The sequence below is a fragment of the Thermobia domestica genome, chromosome 4 (assembly GCF_964235325.1).
Source record: "Thermobia domestica chromosome 4, izTheDome1.hap1.1, whole genome shotgun sequence".
In the NCBI taxonomy this organism is placed as follows: Eukaryota; Metazoa; Arthropoda; class Insecta; order Zygentoma; family Lepismatidae; genus Thermobia; species Thermobia domestica.
The window spans coordinates 224,259,584-224,284,639 of record NC_137457.1 but is presented as its reverse complement, the minus strand read 5'-3'; the positions used below and the strand labels follow the sequence as shown (position 1 = coordinate 224,284,639).

The 25,056-nt window shown below is 37.0% G+C and overlaps 1 long non-coding RNA gene and 1 other non-coding gene across 8 annotated transcripts in view; one reads left to right on the top strand and one right to left on the bottom strand.

Moving 5' to 3' along the window:
• The window catches only part of LOC145683448 (uncharacterized), a 1,457,912-nt gene that overhangs the window by 117,076 nt on the left and 1,315,780 nt on the right, over positions 1-25,056 (top strand). The gene's annotated exons all lie outside the window — the stretch shown is intronic.
• Positions 12,251-12,322, bottom strand: TRNAG-CCC (transfer RNA glycine (anticodon CCC)). The gene has a single exon. It is a non-coding gene; the product is annotated as a tRNA-Gly (tRNA).

The following is a 25,056-nucleotide window of genomic DNA, read 5'->3' as shown; positions in this document are numbered from 1 at the left end:
GGAGTGAATACTTTAGACATCCAGAACAGATTATTAACCGTATGTGGGGACTCCGTGCTTTGTTGGGTATCCGAATTCAAAGAAGGCAAAGACAGTGCTGCAAGAAACAAAAGCACTGGACGTCCTGCAACTGCACGCAGACCAAGCAATGCCGCGCGAGTGAATGATTTGATAATGGAGCACAGGAGACTCACGTTTGATGAACTAGAGAAGGAAACAGGTATATCACGGGATTCCCTCTACACTGTCATTCACGAGGATTTGAAGCTGCACAAGGTGTGTGCACCTCACCGTTGCGTAGAAACAAAAGCGTGTGGAGATTTGCCAGCAGTTGATGCAACAGTACAGTGAAAATCCGACTGAGTTCTTTGAGCGTCTGGTCACCGTCGACGAAACTTGGTTCCTCTACGAGACTCCAGAAAAGAAACGCCAGTCCATGGAATGGAGGCATACTGGAAGCCCTCGTTTCAAGAAGGTACGGATGGGACTATTCGTGCGGAAACAAATAGCGGCCGTTTTCTGGGATCAGGAAGGGATACTGCTGGTGGAATTTCTTCCTCCCAATACGTCCATCGACAGTGAGAGCTATTGCAGTTTACTGCATAGGCTCCGCCGACGCATCCAACAACGCCGACAAAGAAAATGGTGCCGTGGCGTTCTTCTCCAACACGACAATGCACGGCCACATGTCAGTCGCCAGACAATTGCCACATTGCATGAACTAGGGTTTAGTGTAATGCCGCATCCTCCATATTCGCCGGATCTGGCTCCTAGTGACTATGCTTTATTCGACACAATGAAAGAGGGCATGAGAGGTAAAAAGTTCAACACAAATTATGAACTCCACGCATTTGTCCGCCAGTGGCAGAGAGATACCCCCAAAGAATGGTTTGCTACACAAATAAGGAAGCTTCCAGAACAGTGGCAAAGGTGCATAGACATTGCCGGATAATACCTCTAAAATAAACTGCAATCGTTTGGGAAATAAATGGTTCCTGTGAAAACAAATTAATTGTAGTGCCAATCATTTCTGAACGCCCCAAGTAATTTGGATATTTGGTGATCCAGATAACGAAGTTCGGACAATTATCCGATAATAAACAGTTAGATAATTATCCCATTATAATTGGAGTTATATTTTACGTCCATTTCACTTTCACTGAATTGTTGACTATATTGTCTGTTTTCCACTTTCCCTTCTCAATTTCACTTCCATTTTTTCGAAGCACCATTAGAATTTCTTTCGAAAATAACTTAAGGATGCTTTCGTGCTGCAAACTTCAGTTAACAACAATAGTTCTTGTCTGGATATTTTATTAGGATCACTCAGTTACTCATAATCTTGTGTTGTTACTTTACCCGTCCGTTACTCCGAACGATAACTCTTGAATGGATACGATTTTTAAAATCATTTTTTATAGTAAATAGCTAAAGCGATTCTCTTAACACACTTCGTTAATAGAGTCACTCCACTAACCTATAAGAGGACTTTAACGATGGCTACCTGAAGCCCGCCCATATTCCATGCATGGAAGGAAATCTTTGAATCCCATTTTTTTTTTTGCAACAAATCTAGAGCAATTATCTCGGCCGAGTTCGTTAATGGAACCAATCCGTTAACTTAATAACGGATAACGGCTATTTTAACAGTGGTTATCTGTAGATGTATATGTATATCCAATAGATGTAAGTAGGAATGCACGCGAGACGCGAGAAGTCTCGTCTCGTCTCGCGTCCCGTCTCGCATTTGCGAGACGAGACACGAGACGAGACTCAAAATTGTATGCGAGACGCGAGACGAGACTAAACCATGCGAGACGAGACGCGAGACGAGACTCGGTTAAGTCTCGCACGAGAAGTCTCGCGAGACTTCTCGCAGTCTCGCAACATTTATGAATTACATTTAATTGTATATTTAGTGATATTACATTTATTGAGTTTTCTAAGTTGAGCGTTAATATCTCTAGTAACAAAAAAGTGATTGGGGCAATAGACATTTTATGAGATTTATTATTATTCAAGGTTGATTTTCAGAATTAAAGCCTTCTTTAGTTTCTAAACATCATTAGAAGAGAAAAGCTTTGTAAATTGGAAATTTATTACAGCATCGATTTAGGACTTTATTTTGCGACACAAATGCATACATGCGGGCGCGCACGAATACATGAACTTCTGTTTTTGGTCTGGAAAGCGAATAAGACTCCCTATTGCTGCGAAATGTGATATTTCTGTTGTTTCCGTCTTTTTCACATTACTGCTAGCGATTAATGTTGGGGGATGGCGGGGAAATCCCCTCTCGTTAAAGTTTATCCCCGGTCCGGCTCGCAGAAATAACATAATATTTTTACATGGAATAAGTATTTTTTTCTATATATTTATCAAAAACATCCCCATCTAGTTCGGAAGTTTAATTCAAACACTGGTTTGGTAGGATGGCCCTATAGGTTTGGTGGGAGATTGTAGGAATGGGCCTATATTTGTCAGTAATTTTATTTTCTAGATATGGCAACACTATATAAGTTGAAAGCGAAAGTTGATAAAATGCGATAATGCAACATTGCTATAAGCGCGAACGAACCAAAAGAATTGGGTCGTATTGTGTTGTGAGGAGCTCTTTTGTTATCTACAAGCGCTTTTGGTGGTATAAAAACATCTTTATAATGGAAAATCACCCTTCAAGGAAACGACCAAAACGTGTAAATGTTGATAGTGGCGAAGACATTTTAGAAGAGCCAAATGGGGACCCAGTTGAAAGTGAAACAGATTCAGGTACTGTTTCTGCAAGTTCGAGTCTTGATCCATCCGAAACAGCAGGGCGTAAAAGTAAGTTCCAGGATCACTTTGAAATTGCGACGTATGCTGAGTTGGCTATTTGTAAATTATGTAAGCCTAAGAAGATAGAATTGAAAATGCATTCTCGTAATATAACGCGGTGAAGAAACACTTGCAAAATATTCACAAGAAAGAGTACGCGATTCTCTACCCCGACAGCGACAAAGATCAGAAGAGTAACTGCAGGAAGGAGGATATAACAATATATTTCCTTCAGAAGAAGGAAACTAAGGTAAGTGCATAGCATACTTGACAGTGTCTAAAGTGTTGAAAATTAATTATCACTATTCCCCGCGGCGAGCCATTGATATAATTGTTATTAGTATATAACATAATTATGTTGTATGTCAGTTATTTAGGTTAGTATATTAGTATATGTTATCCACAAGTCCGTTCACACAAGTAATGTTATTCCTTGGTGGCTGGTGTAAAGGGAGATAGGCGACAATAGATGGCAGCACTGTTCTCCTACACAAGTAACTTATTTTTATATTTTCTCTGCTGCTTCCACAAATTTAATGCTAGAGAGTTTAAACGTTCTGAAAAGAAAGTTAAAACCTATTCTAAGGGAACAATCCGTGTCAATTTTGGATATTGTGACGTTAGAGCATTCCTCGGACTAGAAGCAGGCAAAGACAAGGTTGAAATCCGGTTAAATAAAGACGAAGAAATTTACATATAGATTACCACATTGCGCTTCGACAAAGCCGACTGGCCAGGATATCGAAATTACCTTAGTAGCATTTTTACAAACTCAACTCTATCAGAAACGGAGGAAGATCTTCATAATTCTTTGGATAGAATAACTACAGCACTCCATGACGCTACCAGCCGTTTTATACCGACTAGTACATCCCATAGTTATTACCCAACGCTCCCATTCCATTATTTACCACTTATCAGACGTTCACGAGCACTCTACAGAGATTACAAACGTACAGGAAATCTAGAGTCATTGCATTTACATCGTCAATTTCAACGCACAGTTCACAATTATGTTAAAGCATATAAACTCCGTCAATGGATAAAAGCTTGTAATAATTTGGGAGACGATGCACACCCATCCAGATACTGGAACCGTTTCAACATGCTTACTGGTCGCAAGACCCACACTACCTATCCTCTCCTAGAAAATGAAAATCCTCTTCAGACAGATAAAGAAAAAGCAGACGCCTTCGCAACCTATCTACAATCTATTTTCACGCCGTCTGAAGCAGCCATTCCTCGCAGGCATCCCACACATACCTTTAACATAAATTCACCAAAACTTCAACCCAGCACGTCTCATGTTTTACCCGACCATCCTCTTGCTACGCCTATCACTGTAACAGATATCAACTCCGTCACGGCTCGCAAACGCAATACTGCCCCTGGTCTGGACTCAATCACTTACCGTCATGTCAAAGAAGCGCCTCTCGCCTTACTACACCTTTTAGCAACTATATTTACATTTATTCTCCGCACAGGTTATCTTCCCCCTCAGTGGAAGACTTCCAAAACACTCATGTTTGCTAAGCCACACAAACCACTAAATTCCGTATCATCTTACAGGCCCATACAATTAATTCCGACTTTCAGCAAAATATTGGAAAGCATCCTTGTCAAAAGACTTCACACTCACTTAACAGCGAAAAATTTGCTACCTTTACATCAAGCTGGTTTCCGACCAGGATATAGTATTAACGATCAGTTACTTCGCCTCACCAACATGATCACTAATCATTACAATTCTTCCAAGCCTGCCTCTTTAGTTTTATTCGATCTCGAAAAGGCATTTGATAAAGTATGGCACCTGGGACTTTTATTCAAGCTTCTGTCTTTCCGTCTTCCTATCACGTACATCCGCTTCATCTTTAATTTTCTTTCAAACCGTCTGCCTTACATCTACATCAATGACAGTGTCTCTTATCCTGTTTTTCTTCATAGCGGCGTTCCGCAAGGCTCTGCCTTGTCCCCATTGCTGTATCTGCTTTATGTCGCTGACATGCCGTCCTTACCGCAAAACATTCATACTTTTCACTACGCCGATGACACGGCTTTCCTGGCGTTAACAAAAACTATCTCTCAAATAAACACTGCGATGAATGAAGCTATCCATCGCTTTAGCGATTGGTGTCGGACGTGGCGCTTAACAATAAACGCTACCAAAACTCAGGCCATAGTCTTTATTCCACCGAAACGTCGATCACGAGTTCATCGAAACCCAGCTCGTCTTGCCCTTACCGTCAATGATGCTGCCATACAGCACTCAAAGACAGTGAAATACTTGGGTATAACATTTGATCATCATCTTACATGGCGTCCACACCTCGCTACCGTTGTAAGCAAAGCCAAAAAGAGATTAAATTTACTTAAATGTCTCATAGGTACAACGTAGGGTCTCCATTCTTCTACGCTCATCAACACCTACAAGGTCTTCCTCCGTCCCGTTCTTACATATGGTTTTACCTCATGGGTATCAGCAAGCGCAAAACATTACGAAAAGCTGTTAATAATGGAACGACATGCTTTCCGCCTAGCCTACCGCATTAAATTACCAAGTCCAACCCGTGAATTGTACGACCGCATCCCATTTCCTCACCTTCTTTATCATATTGAATCTCTTCTTATTAAATATATAACTCAACGGTATGACAGCGAACACGCTTTATTTTCTGAAATCGTTTACAGCGACGCTCCCTACACTCACAGCCATCACCACACGTCTACACCTCTCTCACTGTTTTTCGCATTATATAAATATATCGTACCTCCAAATCATCCGGACTATAACACCATCAGTATTCTCAGCACATCACAAGTATCGGCCCATATCTCACCTTCATATCATGCACAGTAAACCCGCTTGTTACTAACAGGACCTCCTCACGTACAACAAAAATAAATAAATAAAACTTATGGATGTTTAATAAAGTTAATAAATGTCTCTTTGCCCAACAGAAATTCATTTTTTTCACCATAATAATGTTAAATCTCTTTCCCAAATAGAGGGGGTAGCCCTCGCAATGGGTGCTAGCTACACCATAGCTAGCTAACTTTAAAAAAATACATATAGATATAGTAAAAGGATCCGGGTTTGGTTCAATGAGTTCAGAAAAACATATACTGAAACGTTATATTCTTTATATACTGAAACGTTAATTACATTGGCGACTTTGTTTTTTCGAGGCAAAAATGTGCCCGCATGGCAAGGTCCGTCGACCCTACTGTTCCGCGCTTTTACAGGTCCCTTCATAACTAGCTGTTTCTGCGTAGCCACTTTCTCCAGCTGTAGTGTGACGTCACCACGGTGAAACAGGGACAAATATCGTAGGCTAGACCAATGTTCCGCAATAGGGATTTGTAAAGGAAAACAAATTTTAAAATGCGATAAAAAATAGACTACAAACAAATACAATACGTACTTACTTTAGGATTGTGCAGCACTTGAAGAATCGCTTTGCATCCACTATCTTAAAAGCATCCTTCTTCCCAAGTTCCCGTGTTTTTCTATTCAAAAACCGAATTCTGAAGAATGTCCTAGCCTTGTCGAATAGTTTCAACATAGAAGTGTCTTTCTTAGGACATCAAATGGTCGGCCAATCACATTCTTTTGTTTTCGACTTTTTTTTTTGTAAAATTTTCAAAATACATCTTTTTTTTTTGTTGCTTCCATCCACCGGGAAGAAGGTAGAATGAGACCACAACATAGCCTCACATTGCCACCATTCAACTTGGAAAGAATTGCAACTATGTTTCATCCTAAAACTTTAACTTTCGATATGATTTCGAAGTTTAAGTTTTTACTCATAGTCTTATCGAAATCTTCATACATTGACTGTTTGCACACATCTATCAAGCCTCGAGTCATTGCCACCTGGACATTTCTATGTCATTTCAAAATTAAATAAACCTGTTCGTCATAGCACACGCGCCCATTAACATTCATTTCATCAAATATAAGCACTGAAAATTTCTTCACACTCTTTAAGCAGCGCCCTTGCTCCGTCAAAATTTTCAAAACTGGTGTAAGAATACCACGAGAAAATGGTTATTTTTGCATGCAATGTCAAAGTGTTGACACATTGGGTACGCGGATTAGAACATGTAACAGCAGATGATTGTATAATTTATCACGGTGGCGCGTTGTGTTAATGCACGAATAATATCTTAATCAGTCCATCTTAGTTTTTTCTTGCCATTTATTAGCATATTTACTTGGCCCTGTATAAAACTTTTTCGTAATATATCCACCACCGGTTATTAACCACTCTATTGAAACGATCACAATATTATATTTTAGAACCGGTCTTTGAAATTAATTCATTATTATATTTGCTTTCTAATTCTTTTAATTTCGTGTGTAAATATAGACTATTATTTTGGCTTTGTCCATACTAACAGAGTTTAGTTTTTCGTTGGGCCGCGGTGGCACAATGGTAGAGCGTTCACTTCTGGTGCATGCGTCCTTGGTTCGATACCTGCGCGCCAAGTGAACTTGGTGGTGGACAAACACCGTGTGCGTGGGTTTTCTCGGGGTTCTCCTGTTTCCTCCCACTTTCTTTATTCCACTATTTCATTCATTTCTCATCATCACCGTATCCTTTAGACCAGCCGGCATAACCTTGCGACGTAAAACTTAAACATTTAATTTTAGTTTCTCGTTCTCTTCATGCAAAAAGAAAAGCTATTCCTTTAGTTCATGCCCCTCAATCTCCACAGAACAAACGGAACATAAAGAGTTATTTTTTGTTCCGGTCATAATAGTTATTTCATCTGACTGTACCCAAGTGCCTGATTTGTTTTTACTCTAAACACCTAGCTTTCGTACACTTATTTCTTTCATTATTTACATGAACATGGTTCCGTATGACACTGAAGGCACAACAGTGAAGGCACAACATCAGTTTAAACTTGTTCTTGAGTGGGATATTTAGAAACTCACGTTTTAAATCACGTTTATAAGCTTCGGGAATAAAATGATTGGAATAGACGCTGGCGTTTTTAACTATAAAGGTGTCTTTTCGACAGCATTTCTCTTGCCAAATTTTCCACAGAGGATCCGAGGGAAATACCTGATAAATAACTTCAGAACCCTTAATGTTTCTACTATGATTGCAAGTACTTATCGTACAATTCGACATGCTTATAAGCTAACACGAACACTACAGTAATTATTTTTTCTCAATACAGGAAAACAAGAATCATTCGCTTTCCTGCAAAAATCCAACTAACAAGCATGGGTGAATGAGAAGGACCTTGGGCGAAAGCTGTTTCTGCTTCCGCGGTGACGTCACGATTTTACTACATCTTCGGTTTTCAAAGAAGGGTAGTTATGACGCGACCTTAAAAGAGGGAAGGAACACTAAGGTCGACGGACCTTGCCCGCATGGCATACTGGAAAATATTGCTGGAGAACTCTAAGCTGGAAAACAATGTTGGATCCAGCAAACAATTTATGCTGGTTTTGCTGTAAATTATGCTATGCGAAAATTAATGGTCCAGCAATCAAATTCCAGCACAACTTTTCTTTTAATTTGGAGCGGAGTGGACACAAGTTCGGATACCATGTTGAACTCTAGGTTCCGTCTCCTTAGGATGTTATGAACATTCATCCCATGGAAAGCAATGTCAAACCACCATGGGTTCGTTCACCTTGCCAAGGGACTTTTAGGTCAAATATCTGCCTTCGGACAGAATATCACATCATCATTCATTAACAGCCATAGAATAAAACATTGCAAGATTCTAACCCAAAATATGTGCGAGACTGCGAGACCATGCGAGAAAGTCTCGCGCGAGACGCGAGACGAGACTCAAAATTTTATGCGAGACGCGAGACGAGACTTCACATTTGCGAGACGAGACGAGACGCGAGACGAGACCAACATTTGAGGCTGCGAGACGAGACGAGACTTTTCCATTTCTCGTCTCGTCTCGTCTCGCGTGCATCCCTAGATGTAAGCGAATTTTTGTATTGTTTTTCAGAAGTTGGGCCAGACAGTTAGAGCGATAACCTTGAAAGAGTTCGTTCATGGAGTCAATCTGCTAACATCTTAACAGGTAATTGCGACGCACGGTATCTATCCATATTTCATATATGGAAATATTTTGGTTGATTCTTTCTGCTGCTTTTATGAAACTTTATTTTTATTAGTTGTTCCGTTTAAGCTTTCGGCTCGCTGTACACAATGGTTAAAATCTAGCTTAATTAGAACTTGTAATGGTTTACATATTTTTTAGTTTATCCAACTAATTTAGTTACACAAACATCACATTAATGATGAAATCTAAATATGGTTACAGCTTATTAATGGTAGTACTTCTTGTGAGTTGGCGATAAAGTCTGTTAAACTTTGTACTATTCGAAAGGTAAATGCTAAGAACTGTCCATAGTTTTTATTCTGTGTTCAAGAGTAATTACAACCTTACATTCAGTAGTGAATGTTAATGGTTGCATTCTTCATGTGGATATGACTCTAGAGAGAGCAAGGAGGGCGGGCGCTCCTCCGAGGCTAATCCTGCTTCCAACTGGGCTCCCTTGGACATGGTGTATTTTAATGTAAGGCAAGTACTATAAAATTGTCGTTTTTGGTACATAAAATAAAAGCTTCCCCCCCAAAAAAGTCTCTGCCCCCTGCACTTGCTTTCCTAAAAGTAAAGCTCGGGTCATCACTCGTAGACATTAAAGTTTATTCAAATATTGCAGTGTCATAAAAGTAACCAGCAAATGCCTGTAGTTTATGGTGCTTAAATACTAAATTATATTGAGATTGACATGGAATAAAGACTTGTAGATTTTATATAAATAATTGTCTTAATTACATTTTAATACAGCCTTTGTCGTAATAATAAACAGCATATCACGTTTATGCTCAGCACGATTATAATCTATCTTCAAATGAAGCCAGAGAGGCAGCGAATGTAGTGCAGTGGCAACTTTTTAACTCTTACGAATTAGCGTTTCTAACTGTTACTACGTGTATTATCGGGAAATGTATATTTGTGGTAAATTACATAGGAAAATAATTACAAATACAAAAATTAGAATGACTAAAACAAAATGTTGCTAAATGGACAATTTTCGTTTTATTGTTCTTATTTACTGCTCTTTTGACATGAAATTTGACACATACATGTCTTTCCTGATCATACACATACTAACATTATAAGAAATACTAGGCGAAATCGTTATCAAATTATATTCCTACAACAACATATTTATAGACATGCCACAATAATTTTGGACATGAATGTACCTCCTCAATGCTTGAACCTATGCTATGGATAATTCCTTTATTATATTTTATGATAACAAATAGAAAATTCTTTTCTACTTACAGAATACGTAAGTAGGAAATAACAAATATGAGACTTAGTGACTCTCAATTGAGTCTGACCTAGACGTTATATATAAATAATTAATGACCAGAGTTACAACAGAATCTAGTTAAACCTCCATTTTACAAACTTACTACTCCTTACAAAATGAAATCTAGATCATCCAGTTTAATGAGTTTTGGACACAATTCGGATCATTGGAGCAATAATCAAAAAGGTTATGTTATGAATTAAAAGTTTCTCTAAAATTGCTTTCGTTTAATGAAAAGGAAGGCCTAGTGTACCTATGTTGCAAGTATGTTTGTGAAATTCCAATTAATAATTATCCACACATGAACTTCGAAAATTCTATCAAACATAAATTTTAACCTTGGTTTAAATACGGATTTCAAGGGAATTACGTTCCTACGAACTAATCAACATAGTTAGCTTTCAATTTCTCTATTTTAATTTTTTGTTATTTCCTGATATAATAAGGACGTTTCCATTCAGTCATCGTGTTATTACAGTTCAACATAGATAAACTGCTAGAAAATACAATAAAAAAAAAGAAAATGTTTTTACTTCCGTGGGACAGAATGAAAAAATAGGAGTTAAAGCATTGGACACTTTTTCTATCGTTGAGGACTAATTTTTCTGATTATCAGGGAATTGGTTTCTTTTAGTCTATTATAATCAATCGCACCCCAGTGCTTTTAATCTTACTTCCATATCTTAATTTTCTCCACCAATATATATTTTACCCCCTAAGATTCAGTGAAGCGCCTATTAAAAATACACTGGAATATTCCATACATATACAAAAATTATATATATATATATATATATATATATATATATATATATATATATATATATATATATATATATATATATATATACAGTAGAGCGTCGATTATTCGAACGTCGGTCAACCGAACGACCGCTTAACCGAACTGTGTACTCGCTTGCACCTGTTTAGATACTGCCTTGCGATGGTTTGAAGCCCAAGATGAAAGTGACCACTTTCAGATATCTGTAATGAAAAAAGTACGTGACTTAGCTGCTCGTAAGCTGTAGGCTTGCTTAGACAGACCAAAATAAAGGATTTTTTTTAAACGTTAATTTTGTGTACTGTGTGTATTGTTCATGCAAAATGCGTATGTAATATGTACATATTTTTGTTTAATAAGCTGTACCACATACTATATATTCCTACTAAAGTTGCCTTTGTACGTTACTTTGTAATACTTAGAGATGCCTGTTTTTATGAATAAATTTATTGTACAGTACTTCTTTTTGGCAAATAAACATGTATAGTTCGATTATCCGAACAAACCAGTTTTCCGAACACCCATGTCCCCCAATTACTTCGGATAATCGACGCTCTACTGTATATATATATATATATATATATATATATATATATATATATATATATATATATATATATATATATATATATATATATATATATATATATATATACGGTCCTTCATAACTCTAAACATCTGAAGCAATTTTAATCTAATTCGGTCCATATATGACTTATAATCTAAAAAAAAAAGTATTGTATGGGTAAGACATCCCTAACAATGTGGTAGGAAGAGGCGTAACATTTTTACATTAACACGTAACAGTTAGGCAACACTTCGTAACTTAAAACAATGTTGGTTGCCTGCACAAAAGGGGGAAACTATTATGGAAATGTGATCTACCGTACAAGAGAGTGTTTTCATACATTTTATTATAACAAAATGAGTACAAAACAATAATCATTAAAGCTCTTGACAATAATACTTTTATAAAATACACTGAAGAAGATAATATGTATACGGTATATTTTTCTTTTCAGTTTATTTTATAAAAGAATCGTTATTACAGGTTTTCTTTTATGGTTATTATCAATTACTTTTATTATGTTTTCTGATTCAATAAGTTCTTGACTGAATCTAAGGAAAAAATGAAATGAAATCTGTAAGTTTTACGTCCCACGATTATGCCGGTTAGGCTAAAGGAGACGGTGATGATGAGAGATGAGTGAAATGGTGGAATGAAGAAAGTGGGAGAACCTCGAGAAAACCCACGAGCACTGTGTTTGTCCACCACGAAGTCCACACGGCGCGGGCTGGGATCGAACCAGGGACCCCAAGCACGGGAGGTGAACGCTCTACCACTGAGCCACCGCGCCCCCACAGGATCTAAGGAAGAGGTTATTGTAATAAGTATGCTACTAGTACATAGTTAACATTATCTGGTTGTCTAAGAATTTTTTTTTAATTGCGTTGCGACAAGCAATAGTTCCTAACCTTTTCATTACAGACGACTCTTGAAAGTCTCGAACAAGTACTGAAACCCTCTGTACTCTATTAAAGTAATGTTTAATAAACTTAGTTGGTACATCTCTTGTGATCTTTTAAACTTGTTGGTATGAAGTTAACAGAACACTTAGTTGTTTAAGACTAACCAGACTTCTGTGCAGTGATGTTTTAAAAACATTTCGCTCCCGGGAACTTCCAATGCGCAGGAAGGAAGGGAAAATACTACTGCAAATATATTGGAAATCCACATTAAGCAGTATGATTGGAAAGGAGGCCTCGGAGGGAGAATTCCTCTCCGGGCACCCCTGAAATTATCACTGCTTCTGTGAGGGTATGCACTTTATAAGGAGCAGACACTTCTAACGAGTTAAATAAAACAATAAACTTTAGCGAAAATTAGTAAAAATATTCTATTTTCATCAGGTTTACGTATTTACAAATTTCAGAACTCTAGTTAGTATATAGAATGCGTGAAATTGAAGTTGGAAGATCTGACTTAAACAATCAGAAAAATAACCTGATAAAACAATTGTAACATAGGCTACTTTAACACATATACAAACTTAAAATTGTCTATGTACTTTATACGTTTCTTAGATTCGTAAAGATTGTCAGACTCGTGATATTTTATTTTTCAAAGATTACTGGGCAAAACATGAATTTTATTTCACTTCGTGAAACTACGGTAAAGTTCCAAACTATGTGAATTCAATGCTGAAACTGGTAGTAGTGCATCTGTAACTTGTGATTGCAATAGGTGTATAAGTTCAAGTTTCTTGAAGGCCAAATCTGTATCAGAAGACCCTTATTGGCTATCTCTTACCGTTTTTGCTCTATAAAGATAAATATTGAAACTCGAATTAGTAGTGAGTTTTTACCACTTCCGGTTTTAGTAAAGAGTTGCAGGTGAACTTTTCTTCAGACACTGAAACAGTTCTAGAAAGTGCTTACCGCTGTTAGAGTTTTTGCTCTTGGGCGACCAACGTTGAAACCAGAAGTTCCTAATTTCTACCATTTCCGGTTTGAACAGAGTGTTATCGTAGGAAACTGATCCTATTCTTGATACGATAAATCGATTAAAAAACACTTATCGCCATCTCTTGCTGTTTTTATGACGATCAACGTTGAAACCGTATTTTTAAAAGTAATTCTACCTTTCCCCGTTGAAATAGAGGGTTTAACAGAGTAGAGGCAATTTATTGTTGGGTCGCTGAATCGATTCCAAAAGGCTCCTTTAGCTATATTCGGCCTTGTTTTTCTCTATCGAGACCAATGTTGAAATCGGAAATACTATTTATTTCTACCCCTTCCGGTTTTAGTAGAGAGATGTGGTTGAAGATGTTATGTAATCTTTTGATTCAGTTAATTTCAATAAACTGCTTCTCCCAGTATCTCTTACCGTTTTTTTTTAAGTGGCGATCAACGCTGTAACCGGAAGTGGCTTGAATAGAGGCTTAATGAATGAGATGGAAGTTATTCTTGAGAACGCTGAATCGATCACAAAAAAAGCTTCTTGACATCTGTTAACCGTTTTTGCTTTGATACCTGTTAATAGACAGAAATAGCCATTCTGCAAGGTGTAAAGAAAAGGTCGTTACAAACTTCGGGAGCTGATTCCTGAGACCAAAACAGGAGAAAAAGTCCTCTTGCAGTTCCGGATTTCAGCTTCGGTTTCAAGATACAGGGTTGCCAACTTGAAATTCAAAAACGAGCGTACTATGAAAACGAACAACAAATACTCTCGGACTACCTTTGCTACACATTCCGTGCTCAGCGGACCGAAAGCGTTGGATTCCGGTTTGTGATCTCCTTTGCCGTCTGTCAGTAATGCAAACTAGTGCCTGAACCTAAGTATAGTTCAGAGAAACTGACTTCGGATGTATGTGTAATCTCCTCGTATGATAGTGAAGAAGCAGGCTGTTTTCTTTTACTTAAATTTCTCCCTGGTGTAGAATCTATTGCCTTAATGAAAGCAGAAGGGGCGAACTTGCTTACCGATTTGGACGCAGTGACTCGGATATATCGGTCGTTTCAGTTTGTTACTTCGCTCTGTATAAGGAATGCATGTTAGTGTTACTATGTATTGCAGTACGTTGTAATCGGTTCCGCCCTAATGTAAAACCTACCAGTACATAAACTGATCTTTACAATATGACAGTGCAACATGCAAACCAAACTCGATATACCAGGATGGCAGCATTGACGACCTGATGGCATCACTTGTTCTCCCCTAATCTTCAGCGCGTTGGTACATATTACCTTCTGACAAGTAACTATTCTGATAATTCGCTTCTGATTTATGGTGAAGTATTACGTGTATTCATATTGAACAGAATTGCTTTTTGGAGTCCAAGTTTGTAACCCTGCATCTCGAAACAGAAGCTGAAATCCAGAATCTGTAACATGACTTTTTCCTTTGTTTTGATCTGAGGATTCACCTCCGAAGTTTGGAACGACCTTTTCTTTATACCCTGTAAAAAATTTCCTATACTTAGTATAGCATAGTTTGGAAATCTAAAAAGGTTTTTGATGAAAATCGTAGTGCATGTTTAATCAATGTAAGATGCTTGTTAAATCAAAATTAGTTTAAACTTCAGAGAAAAATGAAACTAGTCTAGGGTTTTAAGAATAGGTGCTTCTAGTTCAGATCTTTTAACCTTCAATTTGAATTAACCGTCATTGCTTGTTACCAACTCGAAATCCTTTTGAATTAAATTAAAACTTTGATCTAGAAATTTTTCTCTTTGTTTTGATCTAAGCAGGGATATCTGGCGTTTGAAAGCGGATTAACTCCTTTGAACCATTTTACGACTAATGAAAAAAGAAAGATAAAATCTCTTTTGCACAGAAATCTCTTGTTAATTAAATGTCAACTCGTTAGCAAGCTTTTTCCTACGAGGGACTATAAAATGGTTTTCTCATGTCCTCGGCTTTGGTATATTTTATTATCTAAATTATTTATTTATATTTTTCGAATAAAGAGACCATCACATTAAAACAGGAAAAGTTAGTTGCTTTCCACATTGTGCCCTTCCAAACCAAAGATTTAGTATTGGAACAGCAAGTGACAGAGGTATTACTTCCGATTAGAATAGAACGGTGAAGTCTAATACAGAACCTGTTATTCCGGCGGTGAATCCAAATTATACACGGGATTCGGTTTTCTCCCACAATCTTTTTTATTATAAAAAGTTCATGTTATAAAAAGGTCCTAAGATCAATAAAATCCACTAAGTAGTTGGGGATAAATAGGAGTCCCAAGGCCCAGGAGACCAGAGGAAAGGATTCCACAAAGCACCTGGCAAGCTGAGTCGCGGTGGGCTAGGATTCTGAGTTCTCCACGCAAGCAAAGAGAGGTTTCAGTCCTGCAAAGCTCCACGCAAGCTGAGTGGCAAGGAGGCTTCAAAGCTCCAGGAAGGTTAGGAGGCTTGGGTTAGGTTAGGTTCTCTCAGAGCTCCAGGCAAGCTCTGAGAGGGAAGTTGATCAGCAGACACTAATGTCGATTGAGGCATGCATGGATTTTTAAACCCTCTTCTGAGCCATGGGGTGCTGGTGTTCCTTTATTATCACATGACCAAATGATGACTAGGATTCCTGTCTATTTCTTGTAGTAGGCGAAGTAGAAGAATATGCGGAGTTTTTCCTGAAGTACAGACCATGTGTACGATATTACAATATGGAATGCAATTTTTCTTTCCATCTATTACCGTTTCTCTTTCACGGGAGTCAGAATTGAACGCGGAAGTTGTGCAGATTTCTACTGCTTCTGGTTTCATTCTTAGAAAGATTAGGGCTAATATATCAATATATTCTTTTCTTGTGACATTTAATTCAGATAAAACAGCATCTCATCACTTATTATCGTTTTTCTGTATTGCGGTCAGAGTTAAAACAAGAAACTGTTGATTTCCATAATTTAAGGTTAGAAGAAAGGGATAAAGATTTATCTTTAGGGGTGGGCGGTGTCTCAGTGGTAGAGCGTTTATCTCCGGTGCTTCGGGTACATGGTTCGATCTCAGCTCGCGCCGTGTGGACTTTGTAGTGGACAAACACCATGCTCATGGGTTTTCTCGGGGTTCTCCCGTTTCCTCCTACTTTCTTCATTCCACCATTTCACTCATCTCTCATCATCACCGTCTTCTTTAGCCTAACCGGCATAATCGCGGGACGTACAACTTAACGATTTCATTTCATTCCATTTATCTTTGGGACGGTGGGTCCATATCAGAAAACAGCTTCTCATTATCTCTTACAGTTTTTTTTCCTCTAGGTGATCTAAGAAACCGGAACTGATTCCGATTTGCACCACTTCTGTTTTGAATTAAAACGCTGTTAAATCTTTCAGTTTAAAGTCCGACGATTATACCTGTTAGGCTAAGGGAGGCAGATGATTAAGGCAAGTGAATGATTATGAAAGAATTAGTAGAATAAGAATGTGGGAGGAAACGGAAGTACCTGGGAAAACCCACGAACACAATATTATTCACCACAAACTTACTTGGCCGGTGGTTGAACTAGGGACCTCAGATACCAGAGCTAAGACCTCTACCACTGAAGCACCGTGCCCGAACGAAAGTCACTGCTGGTTTAATTTCTGCTTCTTTTGGTTTGGATACAGAGTTAGCGGATGAGGTGGAACCTATTCTTGGGACGCTGAATCGATTCCAAAAAACTATTTCTCGATATTTCTTACCGTTTTTGTTCTGATATCTGTCGAGGGACGGCCGAACAGATAGATAGACGGACAAAACCGCTCTATAGGCCTCAGACTTCTTATACTTTTATACATAGCATAGTTTGGAAATGTAAAAAAAAAGGTTCAAGATTGATCCAAGTGCAACCAAATTTTGAAAAGAATTACAAGTAGGTACGGGTCATTGCACTAACTTTCTCGCTTCCATTTTGAAAAGCAAATCATGTACCATTTTCAGTAAGATTGAATAAAATATTTAAGAAATATGAACAAATTCATTGATGTACTTTTCGAAAGAAAAACTCTCAAACTACCCACTCTTCTTCTTCTGTACTAGTATCCTCACATGTTAAATAACAGTACTTATACCTACTTCTATCATATTAGTTTAGGAGGTAAATCTACGTTCTTTCTTAGCTGAAATTATTCGAAATGCTATCATGGTTAAGAAGTGTCCAGGCGTAAGTGACTTCTGAGATACTTGTTATAAATAAAATACAAGCAAAGGAAAAAAAAGGTCAAGATGTTGAATAATTTTGTTTATTTTTCTTCATCTTTATTTTTTCTTTTTCTTTTTCTTTTTCTTTTCTTTTTCTTTTTCTTTCTTTTTTTTTTTACTTTCATGTTTGATGTAGTTTACGATCAATAGAAGCACAGTATAATCTTCTGCACGAATTAAACGAGATAATGTACCTCCAGAGACCACATGTTATCCGCCAGCAGCTGGAGATTTCAAGTGCTTAGAGTTTATAATGAGAGTTGTGACGTCGTTGGTTAACCACCTACGGAGAAACCATAATCGTTTAGTGGTTTGACCATAGTTCCACTTAAGCCTTTGGGAGAGCAATCGAGTAGAAATTTCCTGGAAGGCTCATCCAAGTTGAAGATGTTTTAAGGAGAGAAAGAAAAAAAATAAGAAAACCAACACAAAATACTGCAACAGACAAGCAATCTGGTCTGGCTTTCTATCTTTGCTGTATTAAATTTTTAAAGAATTTTCTTTCCTTATACATTTGTAATGATTGTTTAAGAATGGTACGTTACAAAAGCGGATGATGGTAAAACAAACTTACAGATAAGTTAATCGAGAAAATAGTTATGCAAACATCACACATATTGCAATTAGAGTCTACTTACATTGAATCTGAATGCCCTTCATTGTAGGTTTGGAATTGCGTTACCTTAAATAAAAGTAAAAGCAAATAACTTTTGATAAATAAGTGTTACAATTTCGTCAATGTATAATTGCCGAAACTGTAATACTATTATTTATTAAAAGTGATTTGCTTCGGTGCGATTTTACTTTTAAAGCAACTGATTTCCAAAAGTAGAATGAATGGCATTCAGATTCAATGCTAGTGAACCTTAACTTCAGTATGTTTGGTGTCAGATTTTACATTTATTCAAAAAATAACATTGAATTAAATGAAACGAATTTCTCGGTTTCATTCTACAATTATGCCCTTTAGCTCACAGTAGACTGATAATTCATAGGACTGAATGATTAAAAGCATTGGTGGGATGAGAATGCCACAGGAAACGGAAGAATCTCGAGAAAGTGTCTACCATCTGGGGCCTGGGAATGGAACAAAGCACCCCTCGCACCAGAGGATGGAAGTACCTCTGAGCCAATGTGTCCACCACTAATATTGAGGATGTGAATAAAGTTAGTACTTTGGCTAGCTGTACCGGGTTGGAGTTAAACGTTGGATTCAGCGCCAAGGAGATATGAAACACGTGGTCATAAATCTTGATGTGGGGTCTGAGAACAAAAGTTCCCATTTGGAATCGAATTCAGGTATCATATGTCAAAGACGCGTACTCGCCAACCTCATTGCTACAAGAGATCTCTTAATGCTTTTTTCATAGCGGCAACAAAGAACGAAATTGAGAAAATAAACTACTTTGTAAAATATGTATATTTTATCTTTGCGAGAAATGTGAAAGAAATTATAAATGAAAATATGAGGCGTTCGGATTATTAAGGATGAAATCAACAAAGGCTAGTTTCCCAAAAATTCACTCTGAACGGTCAAAATAATCATTCTAAGGGAAAGAGGAACAACTTCCATAAATTATACATGTAGGCACGAGAATTGGCTGCCACTAAGCAGTTTGGTATTAGTATTCGAACATCTCAAATGTAATTTCCTAGCATTCAAATTGTATCTAGCTTTCGTTGAGTTCGCTTTCACTACCTGCTCGGGTGGCTCAGTGGTAGAGCGTTTACCTGTGGTGCTTTGAGTTCCTGGTTCGATTCCCGGCCAAGTAAGTTTCTGGTGGATAACATCGTATCCGTGGATTTTCTCAAGGTACTCACATTTCCTCCTACTTTCTCATTCCACCAATTACTCCATCATCATTCACTTGCCTTAATCATCCGTGTCTCGTAGCATAAACGGCATAATCATTGGACGTTACACCGAAATATTTCATTTCATTTTTTTTTCTCTTACTACCTGGAACGCCTCATACATATGAATAACTTTTCTTTTTCAATCAAAGCTTGATTGTTATCATGACAGGATATAGCATTTGCTGTCTTAAATGAAAAGATAACAGTTATTTCATTTGTTGACACTATCTTACTTTGCTGATATCTTCCAGACTCCCGTTTCTTCCACATCTGGTTCTTTCAACTTCTCTTTCCACCGGTACATTACTCATTCTGGATGGCAAGTGAAATAGGCAGTTATATTTTTCTTTTCTTTTTGTTTCATCTACAACGACTAGAATCCATCGGTTTTCTTTGCTTGTTTTAATACATCTCTGCAGCTTCTCTTTTTGTTCATGATAAAAGCAGATTCTTCTTTTGCTTCACATTTTGCACTCCTATAGTTTTCATGTTTATCTGATACTGCCCTAAGAAGATGTAGTAATAAAAACTGTTTTATAAAAAATATATATATTAACCGGATTCAAAACAGCGCTCAAACATAAAGCTACTATTATTCTATTATACATACTACAGAAGTATTATGAATGAAAAAAGAGAAGTCTATGTCAAACCAAACGAAATACTGACTAATATAAAATTATAGTTTCAATAGTAATTTTATTAAGCATTAATTTATTTTACTTAGCATAGATTCCAGTATTTATTATTAATAGCGGTAACGTTTTAACTCCTTTTAAAATTAATTTCTTTTGAGGGCTTTATATATATATATATATATATATATATATATATATATATATATATATATATATGTGTGTGTGTGTGTGTGTGTGTGTAGGTCATTTAGGGACATTTCGACACGTTAAGAAACAACTCGACACTACTCTTGACAATAATCCTTGCCCTAGTTATAAAACATAAAATCTTCCCCGTAAATGCAGTACTTGCTAATGCAAGAACACATAAACGGAATGGTGCGGATCAGTAGATTTTGGAAGTCTTGCGGGAGAACACTTACTATGGGAGATGTCGACACTATATAAACAATGAAATCCTTTATATGTTTGAAAACAGTGCCTTTACAACAAATATAAAACGCAATGAAATACTAGATGTAAGGTTTCTACTAGGGATGGTATCGAGACGAGACTTTGTACAGTCTGGGTCTCGTCTCGGGTGAAAAATAGTTGTCTCTGTCTCGATCTCGTCTCGAGTCAAAAATCACCATCTCGGTCTCGGTCCTGGTCTCGTCTCGGTCAACAAATGCTTGTCTCGATCTCGGTCTCGAGGGCCAAATCTCGGTCTCCTCTCGGCCTCGTCTCGAGTCTCGAAATAAATAGGTGAAATTAAAATAGTAAAAGTATTATTAACGTACAGTCTGTCGTTTCGGCTTCTTATTTTTGGTCTTCATTCTTGACTTAGAACTATAGTAAGGTGTACTTCTTCAGAGCTAATTTGCTAGCGCTAATGCTTTCCATGCGTGTGTTCCAGGTTCAATCATCAGTGAGTATATCATGCCTGGGATAAAATTCTAATAGTAACCCATATTTCACTTTCAGCAAAAGACTTTCTCATATGGCCTCAGTACTGCCTATACAATTAAACTCTATTAAATTAACTTCAGTACTATACAGCAGTTTATTTCCTTCCTTTGAATCAGAATTGTTCAATACCTCCTAACGGATAACGCAACACACAGCAGCACGAATGAATCTTACCGAAATTGAAATTTTACAATTTCTCATTTATTATCCAATATAGTCTGCTTTGACTGTCATTTTAAAAACAGAATATAACGTTCATTATCTTAACAAATAGGGTAAATTATTAAAATTGATCAGATGCTTTATTACCGTTTCACATTTACGTTTTAATTGACACTTTATAAAACGAACACATCTTTGCTATGTGTGGTCTCGGGTTGGATCACGAAACAAGTTGGATTCAAAGTCAGATGTTTCGCATAGTTCACGTTTAAATTTAAGTACATTCTGTTCCTTATACAAGCTCCTAAAGTTGTAATGCATTACATAAGCATATATCCACTGCCGTAACATAGATTAAGTTTATTCCTGAGCTCTTAGCGGTGCATGTGATTTTTATTCGAGAAAACCAATCGTGCGTTCATTACGTTGATATTTTATATTGATTGAAAATTACTTGCGAAACGTGAACATGGATATTATATAAGTATATAGGTAATTCGAGCTATCTGTATCTATTTTCTCTCTCTCGCCAAAACAAGTGATTCTTAACTTTCTAGTTTTCTTTTGTATTAATTTTCGTAGTTTTGCAGCAACAAGAAGTATTAAAGAGTCATATATATATATATATATATATATATATATATATATATATATATATATATATATATATATATATATATATATATATATATATATATATATCGCTGTACAACTTTCGTTAAATTTTATATCCAATTTTAACCTACCTTACCTAGCAAAAGATATATATCTGAACATTAGTGGTAGACTATGCTAAGTCACTTTTTGCTCAAATTGAGTTAGAATACTTTTTTTTAATAGACTATGTTCTTTCTAGTGGTGTAATAATATGTCTAAAAGCATCCCACTACTTTGTAGCTACTTAGTATAGTTTGAAAAACAGTACTATAGATCTTAGTTAAGGAAACGGCTTTTCGCTTCTCCTGTAAAATTAAGAAATTAAGACTTGGTTTAGTTTACCTCTGAGTTCTCGATATAAAATCATCACGATCATCATAATCAACCATTATCAATCCACTGCTGGATGAAGTCTTTCCAAGTTTTCTCTACAACTATCTATCTTGGGTAATTCTTTTTCAGGGTACTCTCCAGTGGTTCCTGATTTTGTCACAATTTCTTGTATGCGGACATTTCCTAGGCTGTTTTTGTCACGTGGTATTCAGTCTAGAATTGTTTTCGTCTATCGATCATAATTTCGTCTTGCAATATGTCCATCGCATTTTCCAGTTCATGTTAAAAAAAATATTTCATTAGTACCAGTCATTAGTTGCCAAATAATTCATTTCTATTTATTTGGGCTACAAATAGTTTATATCCTCTACTTTTGGAGCACAGACACGCTACTTTTTTATCTTCGGATCTAACAACACTGATTCAATTATTTAAATCAATACAATGTAAGGATCCCCATTTGTTCTAGTGGCTAGCACGCTTGATTTTGGTTCGCGTGGTCTCGAGTTCGATTCCCGGTGGCGGTAAAGTTTAACGACCGAAGTTTTTCGGATTCCACTATGATCAGTAATTCCACGTCTCCTTTAGTCACCCTAGCATAACCGTGGGACGTTAAACTAAAACAAAACAAACCAAAAATCAAGACAATGTGTATTACTAACTGTAAGTCCTTGAATAATTGCATACAGCTATATGGTATGGATCGAGTTTGAGGTGGTCGGTGGTCAAACTATAAGAAATGAAATGCAGTTAAGGTATAATTAGAAATTTTAATAAAGCACTGTTTTAATCTCAACAAAAAAAAAGCCAGGTCTAAGGCTTAGGGAGAACAACTAGTGTTACTGAAAAGTTATCAGTTACATTTAATTTCAATTACAATTTGCTTTTACATGTATTGCTGGAACGAAAACTTTGACATTAACATTGTAAGTAGCCCAAAGACTATGAAAAACACCAAAGACTATGTGTTTTGAAATTCTTGCACCATAAAATAAATTACGAGTAATTTTAAAATATTTTGAGTTTAGCTACGTTATTTGCACTATATTTATAATAATATTTAGCGATTTATTTAAGTTTGCAACACTGCTTAAAATAATGTAACTGCGACTTGTTGTAAATAAAACTACCAAACACTAATGTTATAATATCCCTGCCATTTGAGTTATTAGAGATCTCCAAAATGTTGATGTTAGTGATATGTATTGTCCTTTGTTACACTGAATAATATATATGCTTTTGTGGTTTTATTTAATATCTAAATTAGAAATATGTAGAGCTCTTAAGTGGCTAAGCGGTTAGCGTACTCGCCTTTGGCGTGAGAGACCCGGGTTCGAATCCCGGTAGAAGCTCATGTGGTTTGGATTCCACGTTAATCCGTAGGTTCAGTCTCATATAGTCTCGCTGCTGAAAGGGACGTTAAACTCAATCAACTGAACAGAAATGTGTAATACCATACGTAGTGCAATTTGAAAAATTACAACTTTATGTTGCTTTGGCAACACTGCTTGTTTATCTAGTGATATTGCAGAATATCTAGAAGAATTTCCCCTTCCATATTTCACACAGCATGTTACAAAAAATCAACATATATATATACACTAGATGAAGTATCCATTTTTTCGCATGGGGCCAGTATTTGGAAGTCAAGGCCTGTGGGAGTAGCACTATTTATCTCAGCAACCGCGAAAACTATGGATTTGACACTAATATCGGTCATTTTGAATTATTTTTACATGTCTCGGTACCCCTTCCCCGCAGGTGATCCCCGGCCCGCATGCACTGGTAGCTGAATTTGAAAGTCATAGCTAATAGAAGTGACACCATTGATCTCAGCGACGGCAATAACTATAGATTTGACACTAATATCGGTCATACTGGATTACTTTTACATGTCTCTGTATCCCTCCTGTGAACTCCGGCCCGCAGCCGAAGGGGTGAATTTGGAAAGTAATGCGATTGGAGTTTCACCATTGATCTCAGCGAACACGAAAACTATAGATTTGACACTAATATAGGTCATTTTGTATTATTTTTACATGTCTCGGTAACCCCCTCACCCGCAGGTGAACTCCATCCCGCATGCATTGGTAGCTGAATTTGAAAGTCATCGCTAATGGAAGTGTCACCATTGATCTCAGCGACCGCGAAAACTACGAATTCGATCCTAATGTCGGTCATTTTCTACTACTTTTACATGTCCCGGTAAACGCCCCCCTGAGACCCCCCTGTTTCAAAATTAAAAGAAAAAAACGCTTCTTCTTGTTCTGAGGTCTAGGCCATGGTACCCGTCGCCCAACTTTGGTAACTCTTGGTCCACTTGTCTGGTCCCCAGGCCGCACACAGGCAGTTAGACAGACAGGCACAAACAAACTCTCCCTTTTGCTTATATTAGATAAGATACACAATTTAGGATCCAAGGAGAGGGTTAAAGGGGTTATAGCTCCCCTTGACGCTCAGCTATACACTGGATAAAATGGGCTTCAATCCTACTTCTTTCTTTACACTAGATACAATGTGAAGCTATGGTTTAACCCCTCCCTTGATCATATCCTGGTTCCCCTGGTATATATATATATATATATATATATATATATATATATATATATATATATATATATATATATATATATATATAATATGTTGAGAGAGAGAGACAGAGAAGGCTCTGTACACCCGAAGTGGATTTTCTTTCGCGAGAGGCTTGAGAACGAGTAAGAAACATTTGTGCTGTACGTGCAATGCGAAAAAATGATCTCAAATTTATTTCAGGAAACATTAGTCAACCGTTCCCACATTATCTAACACAGCAACGAT